Consider the following 8804-nt stretch of genomic DNA (forward strand, 5'->3'; position numbering starts at 1 on the left):
AGATCAGAAAGCTGAAAGAAAACCACGGAACTAAACGTAATACAAACTGCTCAGTTATGAAGCATAGAATTAAACAATATTAATTAACTACAACCCCGTTTTCAATTCGGGACACTGTAAAATGCAAATAAAAAGAGAATGGGAGGATCAACAAATCATTTAAACCCTATATTTAATTGCATTTAGTACAAAGACAGCATGTCAGATGTTGAAAGTGAGAAATGTTTACTGTTTTCTGAAAAATATATGGTTATTTTGAATTTGATGCCGGTGACAAGTTTCAAAAAAAGTTGGGACAGGAGCAGCAAAAAAGACTGGAAAAGTTGCTAAACAAAACACATTGGTGGAACACCGAACAACTAATATCATTGAAAGATTCAGATAATCCAGAGACATCTCTGTACACAAGGGACAAGGGCAAAAGCCAGAATTAGATGACCATGATTTATTGGTCCTTAGACGGCCCTGCATTAAAAAGACAATATTGCAGTGGAAATTGCAGTATGGGCTCAGGAATACCGTGCAACCTCAATTTTACATCCCCTGATTTTAAGTTTTCCCTCATTTTACATTGTTGTTTTGTGGTCCCACCTATATATTATGCAAACTACATTTCCCTGATTTTACACCATTTTTTTGTGGTTCCCTGAAAAAACGTAAAATAGGGGGTCTACTGTACTTCCAAAAAACATTGAGGCTCATTTATAAACTTAGCCCACGGCAGATTGGTTCGCACAGTGAATATATTTGCCCTGCACATGGTTACATTTATAAAGCTGAATAAGAGTGTGCAAACAGAATTGAATTTTTTTTTTTTCACACTGCGAATGTCTATAAGAGCTTTTTAAATATGGAAAAAATATGAAAATTGTAGTGGGCAAATTTGCCCATGGCAACCAATCACTGATTAGCTTTTTAAAGCCAGCTGCAAGAAGAACAATGAATGCAACAATTTGATTGGTTGCCATGGGTTACTGTTCAAGTGCAAATTTGCCCACTGTTGATAAATGACCCCTGTTGTGTTTGAATTACGCCGCAACTGGTGGCAGAGAAAATATTCGCAAATTGCGAATTTAAGTTACTGTCAACGTAATTTTCGCATACAACAACCTCACACAGTGGGCACACTCACGCAAACAACTGTCATTTCTGAGCCATTTGCGAAAATGTATTCTCAATGCAAATTAGCAAAAAACGAAAGACCAGCACAGCAGTGCAATATTTTAGTGTTCAGGAAAAAACATGGGCAATACAACCATTTGCGAATAAATATGCGCTGGGCGAAGTTTATACATGAGCTTGTTTCTGCATCCAGAAATGCAAGTTAAAACTTGTACGTGAACATGATCCAGAAACACAGACTTCCTGTAATGCCCATAATTTCTAGATAATGGATTTCTGTATAACAGATCCCATACCTGAATATACCTGTATACAGGATTTGGAGCAACATATGCTGCCAACCAGACAACTGGGCATCTTTTTCAGGAAAGGCCTTGCTTATATCAGCAAGAAAAGGACAAACCACATTCTGCATATATTACAACAGCATGGCACAGTAGTAAAGCATCTGGGTGCTAAACTGGCCTGTCTGAAGTCCAGACTTGTCACCAATTAAAAACATTTAGCACATTTTTTTTTTTAAAAAGAAAAAACATGACATAGGATACCCCAATTTATTGAGCAGTCCTATATCAAGCAAGGATGGGCAAAACTACAGTAATTGGCATCTCAGTTACCAAACGCATTGTTATAAAGAGAGGTTGGCAACTTTGTTGGAACCCTGCCCCTGTCCCAACTATTTTAAAATGTGTTGCTGGCATCCAATTCACAAACAAGCATGTATTTTTCAGAAATCAAGAACATTTTTGATGTGGACAGGATTGTGAACAGGAAAATGTAGAAAGTAGAAGACCTTCATACAGGACAAGTTTTATTATACTTCCCCCCCCCCCTCCAAAAAAATCCCAGATTTACCTCCAATTGGCTGGCTTCACAAAATATCAATGCAATTACAATTAGAGCTAAAGGCACATTAGTGCTACAGGAAAATGTATGCGCAGGTATGGGACCTGTTAGCCAGAATGATCAGGACCCAGGGTTTTCTGGATAATGGGTATTTCTGTAATTAAGAATAGATCTTCATACCATAAGTCTACTAGAAAACCATTTCAAATTAAATAAACCCAGTAGGTTGGTTTGCCTACAGTAAGGATATTTATATCTTAGTTAGGATCAAGTACAAGGAACTGTTTAATTATAGAGAAAAAATAAATTTTTTTTTAATTAGATTTGAATAAAATGGAGTCTATGGGAAATGGCCTTCCTGTAATTTTGAGCATTCTGGATAACGGGTTTCCAGATAACTGATCCCATACCTGTACTGGGGAATTCAGGGCTTTATCCTAGAAAGCAACAATAATATCAGCAATCTGATATAAATAGAACATACGGAGAGAAACAGTCTACTTTAGCCACACAATACTGGTAAACAGTGGTGGGTCACCTTTAAGTTAACTTTGTGTATGTTATTGAATGACCAATTCTAAGCAATTTTTCAATTGGTCTTTATCATTTATTTTTTATAGTTTTTAAATGATATGCCTTCCTCTGACTTTTTCCAGCTTTCAAATCAGGGTCATTGACCCCATCTAAAAAAAATTCTCTGTACGGCTTCATATTTATTGTTACTTTTAATAATGACTCATCTTTTAATTCAGGTCCTCTGCTATTCATATTCTGCTCTCTTCTTCAAATCAATGGTTGCTAGGGTAATTTGGAGCTTAGCAACAAGACTGCTGAAACTGCAACCTGGAGAGCTGCTGAATAAAAAGCCAAATAACTCAAAAACCAGAAATAATAAAAAAATTAAAACCAATTGCCATTGTCTCAGAATATCGCTCTCTACACCATACTAAAAGTTAACGCAAAGGTGAACAACACCTTTAAAACCAACTCTTACAGTTTGTTGAATTTGTATTCTTAGTTGCACTAACCTGTGTGGATTTTCAGCTGGTTTCAGTGCCAATTAGCCAAGGATGTAAAGAGCAGATACACCACCAGAAACCTCGGACTCCTAAACATCAGTAAGTTTCACACAGGGAGATGCCAGCCACTTTGAGAAAACTGTCCAGGTCAAGTTAAACACAAAATCAAGTTAGATTATTTTGAAAGTAAGTGATTTGCTTACCACTGAGAAAATATAGCAGTAATTACACAACATTATCTGCTAATATTTGTTGGAAAAAAAATTTGATATCCAGCTTGTATTATTAACGTACACACATTATGATTAAGTAAAAGATATCTCGTGGCATTTCGTTACTTAAACAGAAGATGTTTAAACCATAATCACACCATGATATTTTATGTTTAGTCATAAGGGCAACGCTGCATGATAAGTGCATGGAGGCAGAGTTGCTATGGATCACATGGTTGATCCTGAAACAAATTATCCACAGCCAAGAACATTTTCATTATGCTGCAAAGTAAAGCTCACAATTGCTCATTCATTTATGGCAGGGAAGTGCATGTTTTAAAACTTTGTGCCCTGCCCCATGGTTTGTACCCTTAGTCGCAGGTCTTTACGCTTTAGAATAGAGCACAAATACTTGTACATTTCTATGAATACAGGACTGCCAGTGTTTGGCAAAACTCTATTCATGAGGGGTCTGCATCCACTTGAACAGCCCTTCGACTAGGGAGTTATTCAAATTCTATTTGAGTTTTTTTTTTTAAAAAAAAAAAAAAAAGAAAAATCTATTTTTGTGATTTATCATGCTCTGGCCCTTTAAGAACTTGAATTTGACTATTCGCCACCTTAAACCTGCCAAATTTATGTTTAAGTCAATGGGAGAGGTCCAGGGATCAATTTTGAATTGTCTGCAGCCTTCCTGACTTTCGAGTTTTTTTTCGGAGAAAAAACATGAATTGATTTTTTAAAATTCTAACAGAATTCGATTCGAGTTTTCGGGTCTATTCTATGGATCCGAATTTATAAAATTTGTTGGTTTTTTTTCTCTTTAAATTTTTTATTTTTCAAATAAACATCAAACAGATTGCCCTCAAGGGTCATGACATATTCAACTTATATAAAAGGATCAATCAACATTTTTTGTCAGATACAGTCGTTATATACTATGCTTAAACCAACATAACATCTTGTTTAGCTTTTCATTCATACAGGATATCATTTTCATTTAACTTTGGAAATGCATATGGACTAAATCTAGGACCCTCTATTTGCTACTTATCACATTAATCCTGATGTCCTCCAGTATTTCTGATGTGTGCCTCTATTTCATCCCAATTAGCCAAGATTGGTCGAATTTCGAATTTATGGGAGTTTCGTTTTTAAAAACTCACATGAATTAAAAATTCAACCTTTGATAAATGTGCCTCTAACTGTAATCTAGCTCAATAGATTTCTAAACTGTATTCTAATCTATACCAGGAACACAGAAAAATAAACTAATTTAACAGATTATGATTCTTCTTTGGCCATTTTATGAGCAGAATGGAGAAGGACAAAATAACGGAATATATTCTAGTTATTTACAAAGCATCAACAACAAACAAAAGAGCAACTAAATCTGACATATTTGACCATACAAACCTGTAATACGTATTAGGCAACATACACACAGAATAATATAGGTTTATACACTATGGATACATATATAGTAAATATATCTTGTGAAATATAAGGATATTTTAAGGTACAGTGGAGTTCCACGAGCATATTAAGACACGAGGCCAAAGGCCGAGTGTTTTTATACAGGTCATGGAACTCCGAGGTGACTTCTAATATCCACATATTTTACAACAAGGGGTACTTTATTATAATACACATGTTTCAGTGAGTCATGTGACAGAAATGACATCACGAAGCTCCGATTATAACCAATGACATCACGAAGCACCGTTATAATATAGAATATAGAATAAGAATATAATACACAAAAGCCATGAATATCCCTGTAAATTATATCCTTATAAACGGTGAGTAGTGATGTAATTTCTGTCACATGACTCACTAAAATTTGTGTATTATAATAAATAAAGTACCCCCAGTTGTAAAATATGAGGATATTAGAAGTTACCTCGGAGTTCCATGACCTGTATAAAAACACTCGGCCTTCGGCCTCGTGTTTTTATATGGTCATGAAACTCCTCGGTAACTTATAATATCCTTATATTTTACAAGAGGGGGTACTTTATTCACTATATAATACACAAAAGCCATGAATATCTTGTAAATTATATCCTTATAAACGGTGAGTAGTGATGTCATCAGTTATAAACGGTGAGTAGTGATGTAATTTCTGTCACATGACTCACTAAAATTTGTGTATTATAATTAATAAAGTACCCCCAGTTGTAAAATATGAGGATATTAGAAGTTACCTCGGAGTTCCATGACCTGTATATGACCTTTATTCACTATATAATTTAAAGGATATTCATGGCTCTTGTGTATTATGATTATAATCTCTTCGTAGTCTTCCCAAACAAAAATGATGCTGTCCCCCCCTAAGTGAAGAAGTCGGCAAAAATTGGATCCTTACATGAAACCTGTGGCACAAAACACTGCAGACTTTTATAGGCTAAGGAAAGGTAATGTCATTTGGAGGGATCAACATGTTCCTCCATGTTCCTCCATGTTCCCAGCAATCCTCGGCGGCAGTGCAGGCTTGGCTTATAAACAGACCTAACCTTTTTGGAAAAGCTGACCTGCCACAGAGGATTACTGGGAACAAGGAGGGAGATGGTGGTCACCCTGCCATAAACTACCCCAGGCTGTTGTGATTTTTAGGGAAGAGGAGTGCCAGGATAAGTGATTGAAATCATTAGACTAGGGGTGTAAATTGGGCTACTAATTTAAAGCCTAGGCAGGTTTTGAAAGTACAAACTAGCCAAGGTACGAATCTGGGCTACTTTTTGGGCCTTTGGCTGGTTTGTACTTTGGAAACCTGCCAAAGTTTTTTTTTCTTGCTTAATGTGCCAAGCCTGTGTCTCCCAATGCATGTTGGGTAATGTAATTTTTGTTTAACAATTTGCTGACTGCCAAGTATAATGTAAGACTACAATTCCTAGCATGCAATTGGACTGACTTGTGTAGAAGTTGTGAGTTACCAGATATTGGGTTCTGCACCCCAGTCTCCAGTCACTCTTAAAAGGGTTGTTAACTTTTAGTATGATGTAGAGTGGTATTCTGAGACAATTTGCAATTGGTTTTCATTTTTTATCATTTGTAGTTTTTCATTTATTTAGCTTTTTATTCAGCAGCTGTCTAGTTTGCAATTTTAGCAATCTGGTTGCAAGGGTACAAATTACCCTAGCAACCATGCATTGATTTGAATAAGCAACTGGAATATGATCAGGAGAGGCCCAGATAGAAAGAAGAGAAATAAAAAGTAGCAATAACAATAAATGTGTAGCCTTACAGAGAATTTGTTTTTAGATGGGATCAATGATCCCCATTTGGAAATTGGAAAGAGTCAGAGGAAGAAGGCAAACATTTAAAAAACTATAAAAAAAATAATTAAAAAAAAGTTGCTTAGAATTAGGGATGCACGGAATCCGGGATTCGGGCAAATCTTTCTGCCAGACCGAACCGAATCCGTATCCTGTTGGCCTGGAACATAGTATTTGTACCTGGATAGAGAACTGGCTAAAAGATAGACTACAAAGAGTGGTGGTAAATGGAACATTTTCTAATTGGACCAATGTTGTTAGTGGAGTACCGCTGGGCTCTGTACTAGGTCCCTTGCTTTTCAACTTGTTTATTAATGACCTGGAGGTGGGCATTGAAAGTACTGTTTCTATTTTTGCAGATGATACTAAATTGTGCAGAACTATAGGTTCCATGCAGGATGCTGCCACTTTGCAGAGTTATTTGTCTAAACTGGAAAACTGGGCAGCAAACTGGAAAATGAGGTTCAGTGTTGATAAATGCAAGGTTATGCACTTTGGCAAAAATAATATAAATGCAAGTTATACACTAAATGGCAGTGTGTTGGGAGTTTCCTTAAATGAGAAGGATCTAGGGGTCTTTGTAGATAACACGTTGTCTAATTCTGGGCAGTGTCATTCTGTGGCTACTAAAGCAAATAAAGTTCTGTCTTGCATAAAAAAGGGCATTAACTCAAGGGATGAAAACATAATTATGCCTCTTTATAGGTCCCTGGTAAGGCCTCATCTGGAGTATGCAGTGCAGTTTTGGACTCCAGTCCTTAAGAGGGATATAAATGAGCTGGAGAGAGTGCAGAGACGTGCAACTAAACTGGTTAGAGGGACGGAAGACTTAAATTATGTGGGTAGACTGTCAAGGTTGGGGTTGTTTTCTCTGGAAAAAAGGCGCTTGCGAGGGGACATGATTACACTTTACAAGTACATTAGAGGACATTATAGACAAATAGCAGGGGACCTATTTACCCATAAAGTGGATCACCGTACCAGAGGCCACCCCTTTAGACTAGAAGAAAAGAACTTTCATTTGAAGCAACGTAGGGGGTTCTTCACAGTCAGGACAGTGAGGTTGTGGAATGCACTGCCGGGTGATGTTGTGATGGCTGATTCAGCCTTTAACAATGGCTTGGATGATTTTTGGACAGACATAATATCAAAGGCTATTGTGATACTAAGCTCTATAGTTAGTATAGATATGGGTATATAGAATTTAATTAAAAGTAGGGAGGGGTATGTGTATGGATGCTGGGTTTTCATTTGGAGGGGTTGAACTTGATGGACTTTGTCTTTTTTCAACCCAATTTAACTATGTAATTTGCATATGTAAATTAGGGGCGTGGAGGGAAATCCCGTGACTTTTTTTCACAAAACAAATTAAAAGAGGTTTTTCCCTTCCCATCCCTAATTTGCATATGCAAATTAGGATTTGGTTCGGTATTCGGCCGAATCCAAAATAGTGTATTCGGTGCATCTCTACTTAGAATTAGCCATTGTAGAACAAACTGAAAGTTAACTTAAAGGTGAACCACCCCATTAAGCATTCTCACATTCTTGCCCTATACCTCCTGGGCTGCCCTGGGTGATGGGCAAATCTTTCCCATTTTGCATCCTGGAAAAAGATGTGAAATTTGAAAAAGGTGTATTTTCACATATAGTCGTTTATTTCTTAGACCTTTTTTTCACTGCACACATTGGGCTATTTTTGGGCTACTTTTGAAGTGCCTCTTGGCTAGTTTTGCAGCTGGTTTTGTAACCACATGGGTCACATGGGTTCAACTGCAACAAAATGCTCATAGCAGCCCATGGTACAACTTTACTGTCACACAATAAAGGTCCCATCACTTAATCACAGCTACACACTCCACACAGTCGGCTATCACGGGACAAATCCTGCTGGACCCACCGTATTAATCCCATAGTACTCCCATGGTGTGACTGACCAATACTGGGATACTCACCGCACAGGCACAAGCGGCAGCTTCTCTCCTTTATCCCCAGACAGACAGGTAGCAGCGCTGCTCTCCAGTGAAAGTAAGAAACTTAGCCCCGCCCCCCACACATGGTGAGAGCACTTCCTGTTTGTCTCCCGGCTCACTGGGAGTTGACAGACAGGCGGGAGTGAGTGACGGGCTCTGGACAGGAATTCAGCCTGACACTGTTTCACACAAAGGAAGCGATATGAAATAAAGAGGATTAGTTGTACGTACAGTGAGGCGTTATTCAAAATGGCATTTATTATGGTGGGTTTTGGTGCACGTGCTAAACATAAACACAAAAGCAGATTGTGGCTGTTCTTTACAAATAAAAATCCAGTCAGAAGCTGTAGGAATGCA

The 8804-nt window shown here is 37.4% G+C and overlaps 1 protein-coding gene across 5 annotated transcripts in view; it reads right to left on the bottom strand.

Annotated features, from left to right (window-relative positions):
- The window catches only part of osbpl1a.L (oxysterol binding protein like 1A L homeolog), an 86741-nt gene extending 78161 nt beyond the window's left edge, over positions 1-8580 (bottom strand). For all 5 annotated transcript variants that reach the window (XM_018267950.2, XM_018267949.2, XM_018267946.2 and 2 more), the window contains exons 1-2: positions 8430-8580; positions 2997-3126 (exon numbers count right to left, since the gene is read on the bottom strand). The gene's annotated coding sequence lies outside the window, so the exon portion shown is untranslated. The remainder of the gene's footprint in view (positions 1-2996; positions 3127-8429) is intronic.
- Positions 8581-8804: the final 224 nt, after the last annotated feature.

This window comes from Xenopus laevis, chromosome 6L (assembly GCF_017654675.1).
Source record: "Xenopus laevis strain J_2021 chromosome 6L, Xenopus_laevis_v10.1, whole genome shotgun sequence".
NCBI lineage: Eukaryota > Metazoa > Chordata > Amphibia > Anura > Pipidae > Xenopus > Xenopus laevis.